This window comes from Neopsephotus bourkii, unplaced genomic scaffold, assembly GCF_033783945.1.
Source record: "Neopsephotus bourkii isolate Nb327-2 ecotype Australia unplaced genomic scaffold, CSIRO-AGI_Nbou_v1 NB_257, whole genome shotgun sequence".
Classification (NCBI taxonomy): domain Eukaryota; kingdom Metazoa; phylum Chordata; class Aves; order Psittaciformes; family Psittacidae; genus Neopsephotus; species Neopsephotus bourkii.
In genome coordinates, this window is record NW_026900766.1 from 1,414,990 (window position 1) to 1,439,834 (window position 24,845).

General features: G+C 42.5%; 1 protein-coding gene across 4 annotated transcripts in view; it reads right to left on the minus strand.

Annotated features, from left to right (window-relative positions):
* The window catches only part of CROT (carnitine O-octanoyltransferase), a 235,564-nt gene extending 223,428 nt beyond the window's left edge, over positions 1-12,136 (minus strand). For all 4 annotated transcript variants that reach the window (XM_061346105.1, XM_061346104.1, XM_061346107.1 and 1 more), the window contains exon 1: positions 12,132-12,136. The gene's annotated coding sequence lies outside the window, so the exon portion shown is untranslated. The remainder of the gene's footprint in view (positions 1-12,131) is intronic.
* Positions 12,137-24,845: the final 12,709 nt, after the last annotated feature.

The window sequence follows — 24,845 nt, forward strand, 5'->3', positions numbered from 1 at the left end:
AACAGAAGTTTTAACTTCTGTGTTGGGTTTGGTGTTTCCCCCCCCCCCCTTTTTACATCTTACTCCAAGCGTTCTGAGGTTTTATTTCTATTTCTAGTCTATTCTCAAAACAGAGTGCTTTCTTCTCGTTTGTGTGTAAGCATAAGCACCCTCTAGATACAGTTCTGAATATTTTTGTTTACTTTTTTTTTTCCAGCATATTTCATCTGTGCCTTATTCATAATGCAAACAAATACTTGAATATTATGACAGCTTAACTGGGCTTCTTGAACGCGATCACACAGCATTACCCGAAACCTCCTTGAGCCAGTGAAGTGGCTCAGAAGTGCTGTTTACAGCCCCTGATGGAGGCCTTGCTCCTCTCCCAGCTTCATCTCCACAGCTAGTTAAAACAACTGTGGTATAAAAAGGAGGTTGGGATCATTCGCGCTAGCACATCTCTGTCAAACCGTATTTGTTCCAGAATTAGGGAATCCTGACTTTCTGGATTCTATATTCACCTCTGGGAATGAGTTGAGAGACTCCCCAGTCAAGGGCAGCTGGCTACAGCTGTCAGCCTGACTTTCGGCCAAAACTGTTGTTATGTTTGACATACAACATTTAAACATAACATTTAAATTATATACATAAACATTTAATGATTTTTCCCCCCTGAGACTTCTTGAAATGTTACAAGCAGGTAGAAATGAGACTGTGTTGCTGGGTATTTCTAATGTTTAGGCAGTTCTGCTGAGTCTTTACTTTCAGTTGTGTCAAGGAAGCACTGACTGGCACATCCTGCCTGGGGCTCCGCAGATCTTAGTGGAAGAAAGTGTCACCTAAAGGGAAGATCTGTAAACTTTCTGTGACTGAGATGACCTTTGTGTGAAATAAAATATCTTCATTCATATTCATATCTCTCTGCCTTGAATATGCCATCTATTCATAATCTATCTGCCTTGAATTACACTGTCAGGTGGGGACATACTAAATCATAGAAAACATTTAGAAATACCAAATTCTGTGGTTCAATTCTGAGTTTTTTAGTTTTTCCACAATAGTCATAATATAAACTAGGGACCCATGAGGGCTTTCCCTTGAAACAATCTGAAATGTCCTACAGCCACAGAAGTTTTTCTTTTCTACTTGCATTTTACATGAGAACACCAAGTTATATTTTCTCTGTTTTTATGGGAGGACTGTGCAGGTAACTGGAGAGCAAGCAGGACTAAACCTTGAGACTTAAGTCAAGAGAAAGTAAGTCCAAAGAATAGCTTAGAAGAAAACAATTTTTTATTGAAAGACTTTTTTTGTCTTTTCCTAACCTAATACTGGCATACGATTAAACCCACAGTGCAGGATGCTCATTTATTTGGTGGCCTATCGTAGCAGTTGTATCCATTTCCCACGGTTGACTGGAGTCATGGGGCATTATAGTGAACAGTATGCTGAATACTACAACATGGACCAAGTGCTGAGAGATGGTGTACATTAGGTTCGGCACAGTGCCACACTGATGCGATGGCACAGCTTCCAGATGGGAGCTGGCTCCTCTCCTGCCAGCTTAGACTGAAGGCAGAGCAAACCCATGTCTGCCTGCACCCATCTGCCCTACGAGTCCCTGCTTTGCCAGAAGGTAAGAAAATGCATTATCACACAGCACGTACAGACTGCCTTATGTGACGTGGTTCCCATTTGTGCAAATGGCTTCCATATATTCCCGGCTCATCTTTAAAATAACAAATCTTCTTCAGAGTTTACTAGATGAAGCTAAGCTTCTAAAATAAACTTTCTTGCTGCTGATATGCTAGAGTTCATGTGCAGTTTCCTTCTCTAGCAGAGCCTGAGGAGCTGATAACTTAAGTTGATTTGAAGAGGCTATTTAAGAACTGAGCAACAGTGCTGCAATGGTAGGAAACCATTTGTTTCTTTCGTGCTGGGTGCTTGGGCAATGCAGCATATGGGTTTATCCATCTTGTGCATTGCACAACCACATATTCATTTACACAGAAAGAGTCTGAACTGGCATTTCGGTTCTCCACACTCCCATTGAGGAATGAAGCTTAACGGAACAGGGTTTTGCCCTCATGACTATACCAATAACCATCCCACATCCTCTAGAGTGTTCTTTCATAGTGTATTTACAGGATAAAGTTTTCCCACTAAAAATTGCCACAGGAACATTCTCTGTTCATCAAAACATGAAACCAAGTGGCTGCTGCTTCTAGAAAAACATGTAATCATTGTTGTGAACATTGCTCTAATATTTACAGGGGAATGGGGGAAAAAAAGCAGCCTTTTAGAGAGATTTAACTCAAATCCCCATGTGCAGCAGGGCTGCCTGTAGCCTAAAGCCAGTATAGTTTTTGATCCTATGCCTTGCAATTTGAAGCTATCCAGTGGTTCTGCAGTTGTGTTTGTTTTGGAAGATACACAATAAATAATGAGAGAAAGTATATACGAGATATCACAAAAACCTGTAGGGAGAGGGGTTGTGACTCCAAGGAGGGGAAAGCTTTTTGCATGTGGCCTCTGAAAATCAAAAAAATGTCTGTAGATAATATTTGCTTTTTCTGCACTCCCTTGGGCAAACTAAAATAAAGGGCAGAGGGAAATTACAGGATTTTTTAAGCTATAGCCCTTGGTTACTAAGGATCAGACAATGTTTTAATCAGTTGATCTACTGAGGAGGGGAGCAGAATGTTTTAGCCTCAAACGTTCAGAGAAGGTTGTAGAGCAGACAGGAAATATGCACTGTAAATGGGAATCTGCTGTGAGATGGTTGAAATGCTGAAGTTCTGTTGGGGGGGGGTGAGGGGGGAATAGCCATCTGAATTTTCTTACATCTCCAGTTGGAATGAAAAGTGAAAATTTATACCCTCCCATATACCAAGTATTCTCCAACATTGAATTTTGGGAATACCAAAGTGACTTATCAGAACATTTCATTTGAGTGAAGTCAGAGCATTTTGTCTTGATAAAGTAAAAAGACTTTGTTTCAGCTTTTGATTTGGAAGGTCTTTGACACAAAAAATGATGGAAGCCTGTTATCTGGAGGATGTGTTCCTCCCTGAAAAGTGTCATGGATTGTTTTTCAAGCAAGCTGGGCAGGAGAAGTTTATTGGAACCTAACTCTGCAGTGTTGAGAAGCTTCATAGTAACTCAAAAGACACTGAAGCATTCTAGTAAGAGTGGCAGCAGCTTGAAAATCCTCAGTACCTGCAAGTATACCAAAATGCATCTTCGCTTGGAAGTTCATTAAAAAAAGATAATACTTGTAAAAGGTAAAGGAGGACAGACAGCCCCTCCATCTTACATGCAATGGGCACTATGTGCAGCTAGCCCAGTCTTCATTAGCTTAAGACAGTGGTATATTAAAAACATTCTGACCAAGCTAAAGTAAATGGCTTCAGTATATTAAATTTTTCTTATGCCCATAGGAAATCAGAAACACAGTAAAGACATTGCAAAATACTGAGGGTACCTTGGCTTTTGCACATGGAGATGATTCAGATCCATGTTTTTATATGTCTGTTTGGATAGCCAGCCTGTAAAGGTGAGAAACTGTTTCATCTTTACTGTGGTTTCTTCTGATCCAGGAACTGGAGCACAAGGTTACCGTGGCAATCAATTATAATCTGAAAATTGCACATTAGAGTACTAATGGAGCTGGCAAGCACATTACATATATATGGATATATATATACAGTGGTACAGTATGAAATCTATTGAAAAATTGCTGTAATTTTCAGTAACATTTTAAATCAGCATAATTAAGAAGACAAGATCAAATAGGAGAATTACTAGTAACTGGGCAGTTAATTGTGACTATGATTAGTTTTCAGTTGTAATTAACAGTTGTTATCTTGACGTCACCTTACTTTAGAAAATGTCAGAACAGTCTTGCCAAGCAGCCAACAGCCCAGGCTGTGACGTGAAAATAGAAGTGTTACAAGGTATAATGATGGAAGCGCTACAAGTGAATTAAATGTTCATGAGTGGGAAAAACGACAGAAAGAGCAAGAGAAAATGTTGTTGGCCTCAAGGGAACTACAAAGGAAGCAAGCTAAGGAACCTGCAAGCAAGGAAGGAGGAGCAGGGTTCAGACTAAAAACAAGTGAAAACAGACATCTTATCTTGTCCCAAGAAGTCCATCACTGCTGGCTTTCATGAAAATAAAATGAGATGCAGATCCTAATATTCATTAATCATTAAAGAGATGATAAAAAATAGTTATGTGACTAAATGCAAGTGAAATTTCATGTTGAGTGGGTAAGGGGGGGAGGAACTATTGACCACAGCTGACAAAATGCAAAGTGCACAGAACAAGTAAAAATGAAGAGATGTGAGATAGTGATTAACTACAATTGAGTCCTTAATGGAAACAGATTAATTTCAGGTTCTACAAGGGAAAGACATGAAATGTGAACTCTGTTATCTGATCTGATACTGAGGAGGAGGGCAGTTATTTTAAAGGAGATTCATATGGTTGATAAGGAGGAAGGAAATAAGGACAAGTTTAAATTAAGACATGGGAAACCAGGGAGGAACGAAACAACAAACACTGTCAAGGAGATGGAGTAGCTGACCTTGCAGGTCTTCTCTATCTCATGCTTCTTTGACTTTTCTGAAAAGAGCAGCATCTCAGTAGCAGATATTTAAGATGTCATGGTCGTGGCCAACTTCAGCAAAAAAGACTTGTCCAGCTATAAAGAGTTGCTTTTCTGCAAACTCTTTGTGATTTTAGAATAGTGAAGTTACTAAAATGTAGCTTTGAGTTTCATCAAACTGTATCTTTAACATACTGGCAATGAGTAGAGGTTCAGCTTTTCTCCTCTTACAGTTCAAGTGTGGTGGTATCTGAGTTGTGAATTATTTTGGTGTTTTTCCAGCTGCTTTGTAGTCTGCTGAGAATAACCAGAATATCTGGATGTGCTGATCTGCCGTCACTTCACACAGAAGCCACCCTGTTCATACGCTGGCAAGCATCCGGTTAGTGTTTGTGGGTCACGATCCAGTAGTTTGCTGTAGCCTTGCACTGGGTTGTTTCATTGCACACCGTTTCTTCCAAGTCCTTGGCTTTGGGCTGATGTAAGATATTTGCTTTCTGAGTTCTCCTTCCCCAGCTAAACAAGAATGATCACAACTGCGGAGATGGTGGTAAGGTACTCTCTAACAGCCTGTCCACCAGTCACATCCTTCCTAAGCGCTTCATTTTTACCTGCTTGCCTGTACTGTTCTGTTTTTTAATTTGCAGTCATGCTCTGACTGTTAAAAAAGACAAGCAGCTGCAGGGTGTTGTAACAGGCATGGCTGCTGTAAAATATTTTCTCCAGAGCTGCACTTCACTCTCTATTTTCGTCCTCCCCTGGGCAACCTTCTCACTTGTACCTAGTACCCAGCCCCTGAACACAAAGCAGTTGAGAGTCACCTTTCAGGGCTGGTAGATGTCCAGAAAGACCGTTAGCAAACTATTTTGTTCTTTGGTTTTCATGCAAAGGCCAAGGTGCTTCAGTACAGTGGGAAATAATCATGTCTTACTGACATTCATGTCTAGCTCTGCAGATGTGTGGATGCATCAGTAGTGAAGAAGGTATTTTTTCTCTCTCATCTGCATTATCACCAGACAGAGCAATGGGTGATGCCATCTCACAGGACACAGTCTCGCTCCATTTAGAAGGGGAGATCAGCTGTTACAAATTGACAGATTGGGTCAAAGGCTTTCAATAGCCCATACAGCCCAACGGAAAGTGCAGCTCCTGGTCTGGTGCAAATTTACGGAGGTGTAGAAGCATGCAAAACAAGCCATGCACTTCTAGGACTACGTACTGAGAAAGCCATGCTCTTAATGGCATAAGGTCAGTGCTAGCACCAAGATGTCTTGCACAGTGAAAGCGTGTGTATGACATTAGTTGACATCAGCACTGCTCTGTGTTATTAATGACAATGGCACCTGTAGTTACTGAAACCATCCACAGCAGTGCTCTCTAGTTCTACTAGCATCAACATCGTTATACAACCAGGTACCAGAGGTGTCTTAATGAAGAAAGTCCAGGAAGCTGTTGACCACTGAAGGCCAACAGATCTGTAGTGGCAGGAGCCTATCCCTGTTTTGGTTTACACAACAGATTTTGTTGATTTGGATGCTGTTATTTCTCAGCCCTTTGGAGAGGGAGGTTCTGCACTAACACCAGATGCTGACCCCAGACAATGTTTACTAGCCCTGAGGAAACTGTGTTTTCATTAACACGAGTGGCTTTTTGTGCATGGACTTGCTGCTCAGTGTTTGCAAACTTTCTGATCAGTTCCTCCCAGGTCTCTGAAAGGTGTGGAGCTGCTACAGCTCCCCCAGGGCAGTGGTGCAGTTGACACCCAGCTCCTCCAGTCTGTCCCTTGCTTGGACAAATCTTAGTAGCAAACTAATTGGAAGTGCCAGATATAGCTACTAGAGAATTTGTGAACGGGATGGAGGCCCAGGCTAGTCAGACTGACTGTTGCAGATAGCTTGTCCAGCTTCAGCTTTATAAACAATATGTACTTTGCTTCCTACTTCTGCATGAGGGTGTGGGAGACAGTGTGTACAAACATAACTGGAAAAGCCCCTGATACATACTGTCTTTTAATCGAGTATGTCCTAGAGAGGGAAAGTATACACATTAGTAACCAGTTCTGACCTTCCCCTAACCTTTGCAATGAAATCATCCTATAATTTATGGTTTGATTTTTTAGAATAACTTTTTATTAAATGAACAAACTTATGTGAGCATGAAAGAGTTCATCAGACAAAAACATAGGTACACAACTCCTGAAGAGTAGGAAGAATAGGCTCCTTTTTTTGCCCCACAAAAAAAAAAAAGGAGTCATGAAGAATGTCTTGAGCACAAGTTGGAATCCAGACACGTGGAAAAACCCTCCTCTTTTTGTGTTTTATGGCACTCTACTATCTTTTTAAAGTTCTGGGTTTTGTGTCAGCACTCATCAGATTTAAGGTGAGATAAAGTGCCCATTCTTTTCTTTTTATCCCCCTTTTTCCCCCAGCATAGCATCTGGGATCTTAAAACCAAAAAAACCTTTTGATTTATCAGCCCTAATTGTCTTGCAGTGAGGTTTCAGAAGAGATCATTAGCACACCCAGACATAGCGCAGATGTTCCAGTGATGACATGTCAGCAGAAGGAGAGTATTTCTCCTTTGCTTCCTCCCTCTTTCTTATTTATTGTCTAATCTCCTTCCCCTCAACACATTTGTCATTTATATCAGTGTGATGCTTGTTAGTGGGAGTGAAGGGGAAGGAGCAGCACTTGCAGCATGGCAGGGCTATGCTGCCAGTGGTGGTGAGCTCTACTGGGCTGGGCTAGTGCTTCAGCTGCAGGGCAGGGAGGTCTCAGAGGTGGGGTGGCCCATTCACTTCTGTGTGCTGTGAAACCAGCTTGTTACTTGTGAGTGTCCTCTGATGCTCATGGCTATGGTGTATCAGCACATGGGGTAGTGTGTATCAGGATATTAGCAGGATTAGCAGGGATGTGTAGGACTCCCTTGGATACACAGGCAGCCAGCATTTGTATGTCCCGCCTGAGAAAAGCATCCCACCATTACCTGAGTAAACCATCTCAACTGCTGTCCTGGCTTCATGCCCTGGTGATGAGGCCCTTTCCCTGAGGCTGTTCATTTGCAGGCAGCTTTGGTGAAAAAAGGCTTACAACAATTCAGCTTCTGCAGCACACTTAAGAAAAGTATTATTTATGAACATTTTCCTTTAAGAACTAAATGTCCTCTGGCCTGAGGGAGAGCAATAAATGCACTAAATTATGTTCTCAATCCAGAATGAATCTGTTTGACTGGACAAGGGAGTAAAGAAGGGATGAAACAAGAGCTTTGATTTATAAAGGAGTTTTCCTTCAAGCTGCTTGTCAGTCTGTGTTGGAGAGCACAGGACCTAGGACACCCCTGAGTCTGAAAAGTTAAAGAGCAAAAATTGCAATTATATCTAGAATTTTAAAACATTTCCTGTAAGGAAAATCCCTAAGGAACAGGAAAGATGAGAAAGACTCCAGATAGCCATCTTGATAAGAAACATTTTGCAAAGAAAAACTAACGGAAGCCCTGCCAAATCAGGATCCTTGGTACATGGTTATATATAAAGTCCTTCTCATTTCCCCCTCAAACCTATGCTGCATGCAAGACTGATTTTGTTCTTGTCATGGCAAACAATTCCATGGCTGCTTTCCATTTTAGGAGTAAAGGCCAAACTGCTGAAGTACAATTGCATCCAATTTAAGTTCCAGTATATCTGCATGCATAGTTATTAACATAGTTATTAACTCCTAACACATTCACAACAGAAATGTCATACAGAGGCATCATATTTCCCACTGTGTTTTGTATGTTTGTGTCGTGGTTTAAACCCAGCCAGACAGCTCGTTCACTCACTCCCAGTGAGTGGTGCCAGGCTGGAAGCAGTCAAGGCCTGTGTTCTCCTCCCCCACCCCAGAGGCTCTCCCCTTCCCTGCTCCTGGAGGGATGGGGAGGAGAATCGAAAGAATGCAACTCCCATGGGTTGAGACAAGAACAGTCCAGCAACCAGTGTACAACACAAATCACCACCATTACCACCAACGACAACAGTGATAAGACAAAATAACAAGGGAAGAGAATACGATACCACCCACTGAAAGAAGACTCCATGTCCTTTTGGGTAACTCCCAGTTATCCCCCCCCCGGGCATGACGTGCTGTGGTATGGAATACCTCTTTGGCTAGCTTGGGTCAGGTGTCCTGTCTCTGCTTCCTCCCGGCTTCCCCTCCTCCTTTGCAGAGCATAAGCCTCACAAAGCCCTTGGTCAGGGTAAACATTACTTAGCAACAGCTGAAAACATCAGTGTTATCAACACTGTTCCTAGGCTGAAAGTCAAAACACAACGCTGCACCAGCTACCAAGAAGGAGAAAAATTGACTGCTGCTGCTAAACCCAGGACAACTTGTAACATGAGGAAGCCAGTAATGGGATGAGCCAGAATGCTCAATGACCACCTTCCAATTTCCCTTTCCTCATTCATTAAGAAAGCTGTGGAAGACCTTGGGAAGAGCTGAAGAGCTCACAGCTGCTGCTCTCCCACCCCAAACAAGGTATCGACAAAGACACAGTCCCCCTCTTCCTTCCTACCCCCCCCCATCACTCTCCATCTGGAGAGAAGGGAGGTTTTGATAACAATTCTGACTTTATGATGGCAAAGGGAAGCAGTTTGGGCTTCAGTGCTCCCAAGTCTTTTATAGCCAAACTCTAATATTAAAATTACTGCCTCCAAACAGGAATTTTCTTCTACAATTGACTAACAAGTCCAGAGTTAGCTTTTTTGTGGCACAGATGTTCAGATGCTTTTCCTGCTTTGTCTGCACAGCACAGTCCTTCCCCGAATTATGCTCCTCAGAATGCACTCAGCATCAGTTTCAGAACAATGGGTTTCCATTCTAAACACATTTCTTTAAAGCAGTAAAGACACCTACAAACCCAAGGCCCTGAAAAGTCAGGAATCTATCTTCTATCAGAGAAGGAAATGAGGTTGTCTTTGTCATTGGGACTGACTAAAACCATTGCTGGCTGTGGTACACATTTCTTAATGTAAGACATTAATGGTTTGTCCCTTCCTTGCTGGGTGTCACCTTGGTAGGTCAAGAAAAGATCCTGCATTAACTGTTAGGGTTAAATTACTCCCTTAATAGAAGGTTGCCATGGAACACTTGAATCTGGAATAAGTCCTGCAGTTTCCTGAACAATCCTGTGGTCTGCAGGGCCTTCTAAACTTGCTGTTGAAGAGCTCATTAGTGAGTTATTAGAGCAGTGGAGATAACATTTTGGTTTTGCCAGTCAAGATGCATTGTTTGGAAATCTGTTCTTGTCTAGCTATATCTGAAAAATGAGACTATAAATGTATTTGCTAAAAAGGCAGCACTGACAGACGGCATACTTCTTTAAAGCACTTGATGTTGTGGGATGCTTTAAATGCAAAGGTGCTTCAGTCAGAGTCAGAATGGCCCGTATGGAGTGGATTACCAGCCAAAGAGACAATATGTGTCAAAATAGAATTTGGAAGCAGGAGAACATTGGCAATGGCATGTCATCATTGAGCAAGTGTATTTCTAAGAGGAATCCAGTTTTCCTCCCATGTTATTTAATGCTTTTATCAATAATCCCATAGGAAACATGAGCTTAATATTACTGTAATATTAACACATATAAAATGTTGATATTGGTATAATGTATTGCTAACAAACTCCCCATGCAAAGGCAGTGTAAGATGTAACAATTGTGTGCTGAACATTAACAAGTTTGGACTGCAAATGAAACACAGACTTTCAACAGTGAGGACAGCTAAATAGCTGGCAAATCACCTCATCAGAATACCTGTCAGGTGAATTTAACATAGTGTGTAATTAATTCCCACATAATTGGATGTTCAGGAGATGTGGATAACTGCTCAAGTGTGAAGAATGGCAAAGTCTGAGGCACAGTAGAATCTTTCGTTTCATGGTGATGGACTGTCAGGCAAGTGCTTTCATAGCTGTCATGTGGGACCAGTAGATTTGTTTCAAGACTTGAGCAAGGAGATCTCCATGTATCTGCCCTCAGTTTTCCATTGTGTTTTTCACCATTTTTAAACACAATTTCTCCTCCACATTTGTTCTGGTGACACATCTAACTACCAGGAAGAGTTACTGGAGATGGTGCAGGATCAAGTCAAGCACACATGGGAGAATTTGGAAAGCCAGTTGTTAGATGCACTTCAGATGCTGCTTATTTGGGATAGTGGTAGCTGTTCTGCTCACAGTTATTTCCAAAAAAAAACAATAAACACTGACGTGAACAGAAAATTCTTTCCTTAATCAATACTTTTGCTTTGGCATAGTTTTGTTCTGTGTTAAACAAATTAGAAAGGGAAAAGTGGCTGCAAATAGAAGCTAAATTATTTCAGACAAAAAAAAGAAGATCCATTATGGGGAAGATTCTGTTCTCTATTGAGTGGCATTTAGAAACAAGTGAAGTTCAATATTTCTCCCCAAACCTTGTCCTCAGTCTGGCATGCTTATGGGAAAAGCAAAACAAGAATAGCATGCAGGACATGGTATATTACAAATACTCTAGGCATTATGAATGTAAATCAAAATGTCACTGTAGATGTTATTGCCTTATAGATTGTTAATTTCTCTTTTATTACCCCAAAATAAGTTTGTTTATAAACTAACAAACTTATAAACTGTGTGTAAACTTATAAACTGAGGTAAAAACCTCAGAGATAATGTTGGCGTTTTTTTCAGATACTGTATTAATTGAAAATAACTTTGTGACTTTTACTTAAATAAATATTAAGGTCTTCAAACATTGACCCGTCTCTTCAGAAACTGAGTTATTCTTAAACAGTTAAGCACCTGGGCAAGTTTCTTTTTTTGAGAGAGGGATTTAAAAATAAAGAGAGATTTAAAAATAAAACCAGATTCAGATAAACACTTGAATTTCAGGATCAGAAATCAATCTTTTGTTTAAAAAGTATTCAATGACATATTACATCAGCTTGAGAACTGAGTTGTTTTGAACTGTGTATAATTCACCTTCATGAAACAACAAAACCCTCCAACCCTTGAGAACTGTGGTCAGATAGATATCCTAGAGATAAATACCAAGTGTTGCAGGCTGGATCCTCTCTATGTGTATTTCCCCAGCCTTCATGTCACTTCTTTACACCAAAGAAAATTTTTCTGTCTATTTATCCCATATTTTCCTAAATATTCAGAGTTGAGCCTTAAGGTAGAAGAAGTCACCCTGCAACACAGCATGTGAATGAAGCTGTGAGGCAGTGGTGGACTCTGTACTTCTGATCTCCAAGTCACCATCTCTGCAAAGAGCCTTTCTGTCTGCTAAACACCCCTGATGCTGGCTGACTTCAGTGGGGTCTGCAAGTACTAAGCTTTTCAGAAATACACAAGGTCATAGAATCATAGAATGGTTGAGGTTGGAAATGGAAAGTTCCAATCCTGCTGCCATGGGCAGGGACACCTCACACTAAACCATGTCACCCAAGGCTCTGTCCAACCTGGCCTTGAACGTCGCCAGGGATGGAGCATTTACCACCACCCTCACAGTAAAGAACATATTTATATCTAACCTGAACATCCCTGTTTAAATTTGAACCCATTACCCTTTTGTACTGTCATTACAGTCCCTAATGAAGAGTCCCTCCCCAGCATCCTTACAGGCCCCTTCAGATACTGGAAGGCTGCTAGGTCTTCATACAGCCTTCTCTTCTCCAGGCTGAACAGCCCCAACTTTCTCAGCCTATCTTCATATGGGAGGTGCTCCAGTGCCCTGATCATCCCTGTAGCCCTCCTCTGGGCTTGTTCCAACAGATCCATGTCCTTTTTATGTTGAGGACACCAGAACTGCACACAATACTCCAAGTGAGGTCTCACGAGAGCAGAGTAGAGGGGCAGGATCACCTCCTTCAACCTGCTGGTCACGCTCCTTTTGATGCAGCCCAGGATACGGTTGGCTTTCTGGGCTGCGAGCACACACTGAAGCCGGCTCATGTTCATTTTCTCATCGACCAACACCCCCAAGTCCTTCTCTGCAGGGCTGCTCTGAATCTCTTCTCTGCCCAGCCTGTAGCTGTGCCTGGGATTCCTCCAACCCAGGTGCAGGGCCTTGCACTAAGCTTGGTTGAACATCATGGGATTGGCATTGGCCCACCTCTCAAGCTTGCCAAGGTCCCTCTGGATGGCATTCCTTCCCTCCAGTGTATCAACAAAACCGCACAGTTTGGTGTCACTGGCAAACTTGCTGAGGGTGCACTCAATCCCACTGTCCATGTCAGCGACAAAGATGTTGAACAAGACCAGTCCCAACACCGATCCCTGAGGGACACCACTCGTTACTGGTCTCCAGCCGGACATTGAGCCATTGACCACAACTCTTTGTGTGCTGCCATCCAGCCAGTTCTTTATTCATGGAGTGGTCCACCTATCAAATTGATGTCTCTCCAATTTAGAGACAAGGATGTCGTATGGGACAGTGTTGAACGCTTTACACAAGTCAAGGTAGATGACATCAACTGCTCTGCCCCTGTCCATCAGTTCCCTAGCCCCATCATAGAAGGCCACCAAATAGGTCAGGCAGGATTTCCCCTTAGTGAAGCCATGCTGGCTGTCACCAAGCACCTTGTTGATTTTCATGTGCCTTAGCATGCCTTCCAGGAGAATCTGCTCCAAGATTTTGCCAGGCACAGAGGTGAGACTGACTGCTCTGTAATTCCCTGGGTCATCCATTTTCCCCAAATGCATACCAGAAAGTATTAGAATGAGCCAATTATAAAATCTGCTGTTGTTACTATGGCTGTGGCTTCTTATAATTAGTTTCAAGATAGGTGAAGTTTCTGATGCTGAGATGCTCCTGACAATGTGCATGAGGTTGAGTGGGTAGTACTGATGTAAGTCTTCACCCATGCTCTCAGCAGGGTTGCTGTTGCAGTCCCTCACTGGAATTTGCATGGGGGCTCTGCTCTGTGAACAGAAGCATCACGTTTCTGGACTTCCCAAGAAAAGGAGAAAAATGGCTGTGTGGAAGAAACTTCCGCATTACAGACATTCCAGTTGTTCCTTTGAGCCACAGCCATAACTCTTTCCAGATGTAACCCTTCACTTCTCCCTCTTTACGAGTTTATTTTCCTTGTAGGGAAGAAAAACATGGAAAAGATTTTTGGTGGGTACTGAGAAGTACCGAATGTAAAGAATGAAGAAGCCTTTCTACAGTATCCAACTATAGCCAGTGAGCTGAGTCACACACACAAAGCCATGAAAGTGGTAAACCTCATCAGGTCCCTCTGTCTAGGTGAAATTCATCTTCTTGCCTAACATTGCATGGGAGAAGAGTATGCCTGTGCTGGTACATATACAGGAAAGGAAATCTCTGTCTCAATCTATGGCTTGAGGAAGGAGCTTTTTGTCCTCAGTAGCTCCTGCTGCAAACTCTGGACCAGACTGGAGTCTGAAGGTGCTACACACATCCTGCCTAAGAGGTTTTGATCACAGCAGACGTGTACGAACAAGGCTGTGGCAGCTCCACAGCTCTCATTCTTGTTTGTAGGTGCTCTCTGGAGCAGGAAAAAGGTGAATAGTGAATGCACTCCCTTTTCACACTTTTTAAGCATTCTCCTGGTGGGAGTATGGTAATCAGTTTAGATTTCAGTTTAAGTTTTGAGCATAGGCACATCCTCTTCCAGTGTAAGGAAGAACAAACGCTCCCCACTTTTCATGGCTGGAGGGTCACTGCAGCTAAACCTCTGCCTAGGCCTGCCAAGAGAGGAATAGGTAAGCACATGTGAGCGAGAGAAGATCTTCTGTTGAGGAGTGATGGACACTGAATTGCCACTGAAAAACATCTCAGTGTGAGGCCTGCTGTTTTGGTATGTGTGAGATACAGTGATCTTCCAAGGATGGTCTCAACTACTGATTCCGTAATTCACTTTTGAAAGAAAATCTGCATACACATATGCAAAAGGCAGCGATTATTCCATATTTTATGTCAACACATAGATATCCTACAGGGTATTGTTTTTATCCCCTTCACTCCCCTTCTTTTTTTCTTTGGTCTGGTTTATGTTTAGATTCTTATTAAAAACATGTGTAAGTATCACAAACATGAATTTGGCTGCCAGAAGTTAGGTTCCTAAAACCATATGTAGGTATCTTAGAATGGCTGATTTTCAGAGATGGGGGATTCAGAATGTGGAAGAGCAAAGTGTTGATTTAGATGGTTACATAAAAATACAGATGCTTGCTTCAAGCTATCAAATTGGGAAAAATTTGGCCAGTATAGTCAAGAAAGAAGCACAAAAACTGTGAACTTCTGAGCACCTGACAAGTTAAATGCTTAAATGATTAGCAGAACATGGCAAGGCTACAAACTTTCAAAGACATTCACTGGGAATCTTAAACAAAATGGTTGGAATTCCAGCCTTCTTCAAGTTCATTTGTTATTGGCAATAGACCAACATTCAGACTGACTGTGAGCAAACCAAAGGCTGATTTAAGAGTCATTTAGAAGCCTTAGTTCAGCAGAGCAATTTGTACCACATACTAGTTGGGGCTGCCAGCCTGAGGAGGTATCCAAACTTAGCAGTGCTGCTTCTACTGCTGCTTTCTCTAGATGCTCACACTTTACTGCACATACTCAGAAGTGTATGAGCATTTTATTGCCAGCGTTTGTTCAATTAGTGCAGAATAACTTGAAGTCTGTGGGAGACATGAAGCCACTCAACCTGCTCAGGCTGTGCCATGCACTGACAGGCTCGAGAAAGGACCAAAGGAGAAAGGGACACTGCATATATAACAGCCTCTTGGATACCACACTCAGCCATAAAGCAGAGAAAGTGAGAGCTAGACTCCATTCAACCTGTCAGGATCTGAATAACTACTTGTTTCTCAGGTGAAGAGCATAACTGAATGATGGACATCTCTGGGAAGAGACATGAGCTTCACCCATCACACAGGATAAGCACCAATGGTGCAGAAAACAACACTAGGCACCTGGGACCCACGGGAGAGTGAGCAACCTTCTGTCACTCAGTAACATGGGACCATCCTGGGGTGGGTAAAAGCCAATGCTCATGCATTTTGTAATACAAAAGATGCACACTGCTCACTCATATGAACAAAAACTGTAACTGTCCACTCCTGGAAGGCCAGAATAGTTGGTTAACTGCAGCCAGACCCTCCCGCTCCCTCTCCCTGCAGCTCTATAGTTCCACTGCACCATGGTCTGCTGCAAACCACAGCACAGCTGAGAGCAGAGCAAGCAACAAAGAGCTGCAACAAGCTCCCAGGCACAGGCTCTTGCTGCTCGCCTCCCCCACCTCACACACCAGTGCTCTTGTGAGAATGTGGCCCTGGGGCAGCGCATCCCGGTGGCACCCAGTGTCTCAGCCCTCAGAGAGGCATGGAAAAAGGAGTTGGTGCCTGCTGTTTCCTTCTTGGCACCAGACTTGAGTGGTGCCGGATGGGCTCAAGGGAGTAGCTGGAGAGGAAACCCACAGCTGGCATTTCCACTGGCTGTATAAGGCATTGGGGTAACTAGGAGAGATGCTCTGGATTGCCTTGATGGGACAGATGACTTCTATTTAGGTATTAAGATGCCAAATTTAGGAATCCAGAATAGGAAGTCTGCCTATGGCCTTGGTGCGCTATGGCCGTTGCTTATTATGCTGCTCATAATTGTGTCATTGTTTCCTTATGGTTCCTACTTATTATATCCATCTGCAGCTCCATATCTTATATTTGAAGCGCAGGCTTTCTGTGCCACAAATCTGCTCTGTGCTTAGCGCATAGAACAGGCACGCCAACACCCGAGTTCTGCACTTCTCTGGAGACCCTGGCAGAAGCACTTCACAGTTAAATGAAACAGTTAAGACAGTAGATAGTTAGAAGAAAGCTTCATATCTGCTTAGAGCACCAGCAGTTGAGTTGTTTGCTTGCTGGTGCCTGCTGTCTCTGGCAGCAAAAAATCAGGAGTTGGAGGGCAAATCAAGAAACTGATTCTCCTGTCAGTCTTTTCAAGCTGTAGACATCATCAGTGTGCTGAGAAGGCAAGTTCTTCCGAAAGCTTTAGATGTCTTTCTTTATATCCAGCTAAAAGAAGGAGTTACACCATTAGGCACAGACTGCTGCCACCCTCTTCTACTCATGGTGGTTTCACAGCAGCTTTGCATGCCAATATGAAGTGACCCTGCTAGGTTTAACAAAAGGCAGTTCTTGGGCCAAGATTTTCAAGTGTTACAATGATCCTGACTGCTCAGCTTCAGACAGGTCTGACTTTTCAGGGGGCACCCAGGAATTCGGTGCCCCGGTGACTTCACTTTCAACTGCTACTTATAGTTGAGCCAGCATCCCAGCCTGGATGTTGCTCAGGGACATGCATTTTCATTCCTCAAAATCCACTTCAGTGATCTGATTCATGGTTATTTGTGTATGTGTATTCCCATGCTGGGCTGTACATCTCTCAGTTACAGACAAAAAAGGCAATACTCTGGTGTGCAGTAGAGCAAAGGCAAGGCTCTACGTATCTAACTTTTTGCTGAAAAGCTGCAGAGTATTTTGTTGAGAAGCTCTAGAAATTACATGTAGTTCCTAGATAATTCCATGTTCAAAAGAAAAGCAAGTATGATCCCTTTGGTGTCCATGGATGCAGAGTTGAAAAGAGAAGTATTTAATAGTTACAGCTCTTCCCATCTGAATTGTTCTACACAACAGCTTGGAAAACTGTAATTTGTATGACATTTCAGTAGGTTTATATGTGACTGGATTGATGATGATAATGGAATAAGCAGACTTTTTCAGTAGGTCTGAGATGAATTAATAGCTTAAATCACGGTACCCACAACTACTTCCCTCATCAGTTTGGTTTTACTTTATTTCACTAGTTATAACAGGTGCCCCTAATAAAACAGGTGTAAGCAGCTAAAAAATAACCCTATATGGTTTCAGAGGTCTGTGGGGAAAGTAGGGGAGCAGTCACATTCTTCTGCAATACAGGCACTTGAACTTGCAGTAACTGCTCCCCAGAGGCTCACACTATTCAACATTGATAGAGCACTGTAAGTTTGCTTGAACCTTTGAGAAATAGGAGAGACCTGGTTTCCATCTTAAGAGTTTATTATCTGCAAGATGTATACAGCACTATTGTTTGGTGGCCCTGCTGCAGATGAGCAGGTGAGGGATGAAGCTCTTTGCCCAAAGTTACATGAAGTTTGTGGTCAAAAGAAAGGACTGTGTTTGCCCAAGTTCAGCCCAGCACCCAAGCACAAGGCCATCCCTTCCCTCCTGTGTTTCCAAAGTACATTGGCAAGAGTGGCCACCCCAGAGGAAGCTGTAGGGCCTGAGGTGGTGGTGGTAGAGCTGTTAATAAAGCGCCAGGGTACATACTACAAGGCAGCTTTGGAGATCAGGCCTGCTTTAGTAGCCAAGAGGAATAGGCAGAGCTCAGCTAAGGCAAGGTCATGGGGGACGTTGTGTTGGGGGGTGACCTGCAAGGAATGGGCCAGGACATTGTTCTGGGGTATAGGGGATGAGCCCAGGAAGAAAAATGATCAAGAGACATTACATGGAGCAACAAAAGACCCATGGAGAGATGGTTTATCATTGAGAAGGTGTAGGTGTGTGTGAAAGAGCAGAGTATGAGTGATTTGGGGAATACCATCCCCAGTGTGCGCCTGGGTGTCTGTGTCGATGTGGCCATTGAAAGCCGCTCCTCATGCAACTGCTCAGCAGTCCTGTGAGAATCACACAGCTGCTGTATCTTCTCTTGACAGGACTGGGCCCTGCCCAAGGCTCCCTGAGGAGAGTTGGGGGGTAGCCACGGGTGAGAACAGCCTTTGGGAGGCCTGTAGTGTCCAGCTGGGGCCTCACCGTGTCACAGAGCTGGGAAACAACTGGTGAAGTCAGGAGTGTGGGGAGAGAGAGCTGGGGAGCTGCTGCTGCTGTGGTGTGGGGGAAATCAGCTGGAAGCACAGCGAGCTGCAAGTTGGCCAGAGGGTGGACAAGCCACCTGCATGTAGGATGGAGTGAGGGCACATGGACTAAGACAGAGGAAGAGAGTGCAGAGAGGAAATAGGGAGGCCAAGCACAGAGCCCCTCAGTCCTTTGACAGCCAAGGAATCCTCTCTCCTTGTCAGGCCACCACTGGAGCCAGTCCATATCTTTCCGGGCACTGCTCCTCCTTGGTGGTGCTCACACCCCTCGCTGCCACCTCCCCTTCTTCTGCGGACCTGCTTAGGCTGTCCCTTTGAGTGGCTAACTGAGAGGGCAGTAGTTAAAAGCTCACCAGCTCTTTCTGAGTGTGCTTGAAAAAGCCTACTCACATTTTTTCCTGCACTTCATTCCTGCTCTCCAGAAAAAGCATTTTTGAGATGATAAAACAGCTAAGCATGATCTACATAAGATCAGTATATACCCAACACAGAATACCAACTGCAGTGATGGTGCTGAAGAGTCCACAACACGTTTTGCAAGATTCACTCTTAAAGACATTGCAGTGAGTCAATGCATTGGAAGCCTAACTGCTTCACACAGATGTTGTTTGCTGAAAATGGCTGGAGGGTCAAGTTCAAGCTTACTTTGTTCTAGTAAACTACAGAACAAAGACTTGGCTGGTTGCTTAGTGAAATAATCTGTAATAGATACCATAGGACTGACTTTTTGTGTGTATATGGGCATTAGAAAAGTAGGGTGGAGACTAAATACCCCTTCCCTCCAAATCAGGCAGAACATATTCCCATCAATCATCTGGGAATTACTGAAAAGTTGCACACATGTTCAGGAGCCAAGAGATACGCTCAGCTTTTAAAACAAGAAGCAGATGGAAAGGAGGTGGCATCGATTCCAGTTGAGTGTGTTGGAGCAGGTAATAATTAAACAAGCAGCACCCAACAGAGTAGAGCAAGACACTACAGAAGTATTTGAGACAAAAGGAATACATCCAAAGGACTGAGAACTGTTAAGGTGTTAGGATTTTCCCCTTTTGTCAGAGTAACTGCTTGTTGCAGAGCATGGAAGGTTCACAGCAGTGTTTGGAGCTGCCCAACCAAGGGAAAAATACGGTCCTTCCCCTTTGCTCTGTGTTCCTGCCTGGTCTGTTAGCAAGTGTCTTGCTAAACACAAATATTAATGTTATTAATGTCTAAGTGCTTCCTTAGTACCATAATAAATCAAATGTAGAATTAAAGAAATAGTAAAATTTAAAAATACCAAACAAAAAATTAATTGCAGCCGATCTTAAATAACTTCACTACATCAGTTAACTTTTCAGTTCCATTGCTGATTTAGTTGTGGCTCCTTCATCTGTTAGCAAAGAATTATTTCAGTTCAACTACTTAAAGATGTATGTAAGGACTGAAGCTACCTACATATGTAGAGGAGCTTCTAAATATATGTAACAACACTTGATAAACAAATAATTTAAAAAAACCCAAACAAATTAAAAATATCATTTAAATGCCACTTTACTCCTCAGGTCTCCTGAGTAAGCCAGGCATAGGCAGAAAGTTTCCACTAAATGCTTACTTTTTAATGGTTTGATAAAAATGTCTTTCTGTTACCTTTGTATAGCACAGTGAAAGATGTCATACAGCCTCAGCAAATACTGAACGGTCACTTTGAAACAGCAGTGAAGCCAGAAGCTTTTAGCAGACGCTGGAACAAATTCAAGTCTCATGTCTTTGCCACCTCCTTCCTTCTCTGAAAGTCAAGGAAGTGAATTCAGCCCTTCATTTAGGAATGAGAGGGATTCACGGATAACTCAATAGTCCTGTCACAGCAGCAGAGGAATTTTTTCCTTTCGTTATCTAATTCCTAGGGAAATGGTCTTCCTCAAACTTTGCATGAGCAATGAATCAGCTGGTCACTATGGAAAAAAAAATCACTGCAGTAGATCATTAGTCTCTTTATCTTCTGGGGTCACAACTTTGTATCTCCTGTAGCTGAGCCTTACTTCCAATCCATCCATCTTACTAATCAACCTTCTTGTTCCTGATCTACTTAATGTGTTTAAAGCTTTATTTCTCCTCTACAGCTTCCTAGCCCTTCTCTGTAAGTCATTTATAGTTAACGTAGCATCCTGCAGCCTCCTTGAGTGCTTGATAGTAAGTCCCTTGTGCCCAGTCACATTGTGTTTATGCTTGTACCCATTATGCTTGAAGGACAAGGCTTCTGTGGTGTCATGTTCTCCTCTAGAAAAAGAAATCTTTCCCAGTTTTAGGCACTGAGAAAATTTGTCCTTCTCTAAAGGGAAGTTTCTTCCTGGTGTACTGAGTCAAATTGTCTCATCCTCCTGCCTAGTTTAATTTACCCATGCTTGGTCTGTTCTCATATACAGAGCATACAGCAAGGGACGACAGACTGTTGGATCTTTAAAAATGAAATCTTTTGGTTTTCATGTGAGTTGCATGGCGAGTGTTTGTTATAACAGAGCTTTGACATGCTTGGAAGTCTCAGCAGACACCTGAGATATTTCCTGATGTCTCTTCTGTGCCTAAAAAGGGAAAAGTCCAGATTTGAGCCTGGGTCTTTTTGCTTTTGCTGTGAAAATGTTAACCTTCATGACCAGGAGAGCAACAGAAGACAGATGTTGTTCGTGCTTTTGCCACACCCTTGATTTGGTTGTCTTTTATTTGTCTTCTGTGGGTATAAAATGTGCCCTCCCCAGATTCACTGTAAGGTTTGCTTGGTGTTTGGTCTTCACAGTGATGATGGATGAGGGCACACCCTGCCCCTCCTTGACAGGAGAACTGGGAAGTTTAAGGTTGATGTTTTGTTAATATGGCTCTGAACGTGAATTTGGGTAAACAGCTGACAAGTAAGTTAGCCCAAGCAAGGCACTGACCATTCATGTAGCATCCTCAATTCTGAGCTTGCTTCTGGAAAAGCAGTACTGCCTGACACAGTCCAGTTTTGGAAAGAGTTGCTGAAGTTTCCTTTACAAACCGTTACTGAAACAAAGAACAATACACGACCCAATGAAATGTGGTGCATCAGTTAAGTAGAGCAACATGATGAAAACAAATGAAACCATCTGAAAAGTGAGTCGAACAATTACTTCCATTCTTCCTTTCTGAAAAATCACCGTGTCCAGTAGGGTAGCATCTTGAATGGTTAAGTGCCCCTTAAATACAACATACAGGCAAAACAAGAACAGTGCTTCAATATTAAAAGCATTCCTGCTGTGTCACATCATGGCGCCTGCATAAGCTGAATTCAAGACTTTTTATTGTCGAGAGGCACTATCGTTCCACTACATTTTAATATGGATCTTTGCCAACAATCATAAATAAAACACTCATAAACAATTCCTAACGGCAGTGTGTCAGATGGTATTTCATTAAAGTTCGCTACAATGTAGTGGAACACTGCAGGTCATGGCCAGTTGGGATTTTCTTTCCCCTGAATATCTGCGGGTGCTTTGTCCATTCCCAAAATGCTTTTTAGTTAATGTATGCCATGTCTACCAGAAGATCCTTCTTGCTAATGGATGAATGAAATCACAGGTAAAGGGCAGAGAAAATCAGTGCCATTTTCAAGAGATGTCTAATGTGGGAAACCTGTAAAAGCTGTGACAGCAAAAAAGCTGGATAAGGCAGGAACAATTTTAAATGTGGGATGGTGACAGGAAAAAATTCATGTTAATAACCTGGTGGTTGAATGGAAATTGTATTTCCTAAATACCTTTAAAGATTAAATCCATACGTGACAACATATTCAAATGTACTGGTCCCTGTTATGTAAATTCTGAAATTTCCATAAAACAGAAAATGTCACTTGACAGTTGATACTCTTCAGAAATCTGCTGCGGGGATGAAATAATCGGGCAGCCTTGTTCAAACTCGGCAAGAAGCATGCGAAGTAAAAGATGAATGTCTCTCTGTTTACCAGACCGCTGTGGTGGCCATAGCAAGGAACAGTTGTAAAAGGCTTTAACTTATAAAGTAACCTCCTGTTTTTTCTTCTCTCCGGACCACTCCTGTATTCTCAGCAATTAGCTGCTCACCACATGGATTTGGAGTGTAAGGCTGAATTACTTTCACAGAAAGCTGCATTTAGTAACTCATTACAAGGCTGACATCACTGAAACAAAAGTTCAGTCATGTAGGGATGTGACAGAGGTTATCATGCAGCACATTACTAATATACTAGGGGGAAAGATTATGTCAACTGCCTGCTAGTGTCCACATCCAGGATGCAATCTCCCCAGGGGATAAACACTCTTGGCAAGCACTGAAACCCAGAAATCTTCCTTGCAAAGCTGTTTGCAATTTGCAGCCAAAGCTATTCACAAACGCTGGGACCCAAGACTACAGTCCTTGACAGCACACGGCTCCAGACATTTATTTCCATGGGGGAAGTTTAATCTACAAGGATGTAGAAATATAAAACAAAGTATTGCTCAAAGTAACTGTTTGTCAGATCATGTGCCTCTAATTTGGTTTCCAGTGACATTACACAGCTGCAGCCAATGGATTCCAGCCAGGCCCAGCAGTCACTGAGGTTCTTTTTGGTTTAAATTTAGTATCTGAACATGTTTTGCCCATCATTAAAATGGAGAGTAATTGCTCAAAAGTGAACCATAGATGTTACAACTGCAAAGAACTTACTAGGTCACCTAGTCCCATCCTCAGACCAACACAGAATTGAAAACACATTGCAACAAATACTAAACAGAGCTGTGTTTGGTTTCTTTTTTTCTGTTCTTTTTCTTTAACTTTATTGTAATCATTAATCAGTATATTCAAAAGTTTAAGAAACAACCACAAATGCCAGTGTAAACATGCTTCAGGTATATAAGTAATATAAAGTATTGCACATACAAAAGTCCTGTGTTCGGTATCTCCTTAGGGTGCTGTTTCATCAGAGTAAGAGTTGTGCGGATGATGTGACTGTAATGAGCTAGCTGATCTTATTTCTGAGGTTGCTACACACAACAGTTCAATATTTACAAAAGCTAGAAGCTCACTGTGTTTTCCATGGGAGAATGATTTTGCCTGGAATGTATGGGGTACAGAGGTGTGCAAATATGGGACAGGCTTGCTTTATGGTGATATTTATCCGCTGATTCCTTTAATCTACTAGGGGTCAGCTCAGACCCATTTAGGGGAAACAGTCTGTTAGTGGTTTTCTGCGGGACTGGGAAGTGGTCAGGCCTCCCCGTTCTCAGAAAATGGAGTGAAGCGCCTCAGTTTTTTTGGGCATGTGCCTCCTCCTCTCATTGAATCTCAAGGGCACACTGCATCTAATAAGCTGAAGACTCCATAGAGGTCTTCCTGCAATTTTGCCTTAGATATGAAGATGGCACACACCTGCTCAGGTTTCTACCTTTTCCTTGTATTTCACAGGTCAGCCTGCCTGCAAGAAATGGCAAACTGTAAGATCTCCTGTCAGAAGTGACAAAGTCTCATGGCTAGTCCTGTCCCAAAGTCTTAGGAAGCAGAAAGGCAGTTACCTAAAATGACCCAAGAAGCTGGATGAGGACATTTGCTGATTGAGAAGATGAGATGGATTAGAAAGAAAAGGAGCTCAGGAGAAGGGAAGTGTGATGTGTGTTTCAGAAAATGCACAATCCCTCCTGAAGTTTATGCGATATAGCTAATTTCACACTCACAGGCAGCACGGGAAAACTCAAACTTTCAGGCACAAATTTGCACAGATGAGAGCTTAGAGCCCCTGCTGAGATAAGGACTGTTTGCTGATAGAAGAGAAAGAATGAAGCCTCTCTTCTTCAGAATCCTCGACCCACAAAAAAACCCCAAACCAATCAAACTCTTCCCATCTCCTTCTCCTCCCCCCCCCCCAAACATATGTTTTTATACTCTTTATCTCAAAATACCTTTCCTTCTTTTTGTCCATGCTTGGCTGGCTGGCATCCTGTTTTTCTCCATAAGTACAAATCCTTTCCACCTTCCTTGCAAGACTTTGCTTAGGAAATCATTAGATTCAGCCCTCAACTTTGCTGAAGTCAACACTTTGAGTATGTTGCCAGCTTTAAAATTGTAAAGTAATAACAAAATAAGGCAAAGATTTCTTTACGTGAACAGTGTTACGGTGTATGACACAAACAGAAGATACAGTGGCACTCGCCATGCCGTTTTAAGAGGTCATTTCCACAAAGTAACAGGATGATAACAAAAAAAACACCCTAGCCCAAAACCCCCAAGCCTTCTCAATATCACCACTATGGCTGTGATAATTTAAAGCAGCATTTCACAAATGATGGAATCCTGTGTCAGCTGTACAGGTGTCAGCCATCATCAATACAAGGAGAAGGTAACTCATCCCCTTCTCT